The sequence below is a fragment of the Lactuca serriola genome, chromosome 8 (genome assembly GCF_051521515.1).
Source record: "Lactuca serriola cultivar US96UC23 chromosome 8, Lser_US96UC23_V15, whole genome shotgun sequence".
NCBI classification, from domain to species: domain Eukaryota; kingdom Viridiplantae; phylum Streptophyta; class Magnoliopsida; order Asterales; family Asteraceae; genus Lactuca; species Lactuca serriola.
This window is the reverse complement of record NC_136415.1, coordinates 243,355,871-243,358,327: the sequence shown is the minus strand read 5'-3', so window position 1 is coordinate 243,358,327 and position 2,457 is coordinate 243,355,871. Positions and strand designations below refer to the sequence as shown.

The window sequence follows — 2,457 nt, the reverse complement described above, 5'->3', positions numbered from 1 at the left end:
AAACTAATAAACTTCATAAACTCATAATCTAATCTTCTATTGGTCTCTTTCCCATATCATTGTCATCCATATGTAACATATTTAAATCTTGTGCAATCTCTACATAAAAAAAATGAAAATGTTGTTAGTATTTAATAAAAAATAATAATTGTATATAAAAAGAATAAAGATTGTAATTTTTTTACCCAAAGCTATATCATCATCGTTCAAGATGTCATCAAGATTGTCAACTATCGGATTTGTAGACTTTATCACCCAATCTTGGGTGCATAACAAAGCTTCAACTACCAATATCGATAAACTAGTCTGATACTCACTTACAACTCTACCACATGTGCTAAACGCGGACTCGGAATTATAGTATAAAATAATACTAAAAAACTGAAATATTTCAGCTTTGATAGCTCTACTTTGAAAGATTGTAACTCAGTGAATATAATACCAAAATAAACAAAATTATAGTCTAAATTTATCTACAAACTATAAACTCAATGTTGGAAAAAACTAGAGGTCAATCCGACTTAAAACGAATGAGTTATGGGTGTTTAAAAAACGTCACAAATTACAAAATCTTGCTGAAAAGCTGAATTTTTTCAGCTTTGATAGCTCTACTTTGAAGAATTGTAACTCAGTGAATATAATACCAAAATAAACAAAATTATAGTTTAAACTCATCTACAAACTGTAAATTAAATGTTGGAAAAAAATCGCGACTTAAAACTAATGAGTTATGGGTGTTTAAAAAACGTCACAGATTACAAAATGTTGCTGAAAAGCTGAATTTTTTCAGCTTTGATAGCTCTACTTTGAAGGATTGTAATGCGGTGAATATAATACCAAAATAAACAAAATTATAGTCTAAATTCATCTACAAACTGTAAACTAAATGTTGGAAAAAAACGCAGGTCAATCCGACTTAAAACGAATGAGTTATATGTGTTTAAAAAACGTCACAAAAATCTTAATCATGTCCAACCGGTTCTAAACCCGGTAAAAACCAGACCGAACCGAGAAAAAAACCGGACCGGACCGGAGAGAAATCTTAGAACCGAGAACCAGCCCGGGGGTCCAAAAAACGGTACGGTTCGGTTCACCGGTCTGGTTCGGTCCACCGGTCCAAATGCTCACCCCTAATCAAAGGTACTATACAACTTATCACTAAACTACTAAATTTTTTAACTAAAAGATTGATTGGAGCCTATACATAAAGGACTCTCAAAAAATAGGCGTCCGCCACTTAAAACAACGAGCACACAGTATTCTTTAGTAAAAGGCAAAAGAATAGTTTGCTTTGTGCTTAATGCATGGCTGCATGTTTTTTAATGTCACAGCTGCTTGGTTTAAGTAATGACACTCACACATTCTGTTTTCATCAAGCAGCCAATGTGGGATTACCTCCAAACCTGCATCCCTCTCTTTTTGAAGCCCTTCTTCCACCTTTCTCCATTCTCTTGCTTTGATCTGATATTTGATCTGTCTTTTAGGAAGTGTTAATGTATGGGTTTTGAAAGTAATTACTGGATATTATAATTAGAATAAGATATTTAGTGAAAGATTAATTAATTTATTTGACAAATAAATAACTAAATAAATAAACATTTTCGTGAAGAAAAGCCAAGTTGGAGTTTCAAATTATGGTATTGTGAAAATGGATAATGGTACTTCTTATGTTTAATGATTGCTAATTTAATTAGACTTCACTTATCAAAGAGTCTTAATGGCTTTTAATTTAGACTTCACACATTGGCGTTTAATGTTTAAACATGTTTTAAGATTTCAACATTTAGATGTAAGCACTAATAAAAACCACATGATCAGCAACCTTTTTTACTTTATCTCAAACACACGAGTTCCTTTCTTGTACTTCTTATGTTATAATGATTGCTAAAATGTACATTTTCATATTGTGGATCAAGGAGGTTGGATAATTTATTGACGCATGCATTAGTGAGTTGATTGAACACCAAATTTGTTTTTGAGTTTCGGATACACTAATGTTTGGCTCAGTTCTACAAATTTATATGCAGTTGTATTAGAAATATAAACAAAGTGTAAGATTTTAACTTAATTTTATTCAAAATGGCAAGAACTTTCCTGTCATGAAAATTAGTATTATAAAGATAAATAACGTAAGAAAAGCTGATGAACACTTGCTGAGAAAACACAATTCTGATCATTAACTCATCTTATTTAATCAAAATGGAATTTTTAATCTCATGTATATCTTGTATTTTTGACCAATTTCTTCAAAGGTTTTGGCTAATTGCCATGATATTGATCTGAGCAGTGACTCATACACAATAACTAGTGAAAATTTAAACTTTAAAAATTGGTTGGAGCCCTTGCATATAACAAGAGACTCTCCAAAAATAGGCGTATGCCACTATATATGGAGATAACACGGTATTCTTTAGTAAAAGGCGAAAGAATAGTTCGCTTTGTTCTCACCACATGGCT

At 31.5% G+C, this 2,457-nt stretch overlaps 2 non-coding genes across 2 annotated transcripts; both read right to left on the bottom strand.

Moving 5' to 3' along the window:
* Positions 1-1,194: 1,194 nt before the first annotated feature.
* LOC145071836 (U5 spliceosomal RNA) lies at positions 1,195-1,310 on the bottom strand. Its single transcript, XR_013690801.1, has one exon. It is a non-coding gene; the product is annotated as a U5 spliceosomal RNA (small nuclear RNA).
* Positions 1,311-2,338: 1,028 nt separating this feature from the next.
* Positions 2,339-2,457, bottom strand: LOC145071833 (U5 spliceosomal RNA). The gene has a single exon (XR_013690798.1). It is a non-coding gene; the product is annotated as a U5 spliceosomal RNA (small nuclear RNA).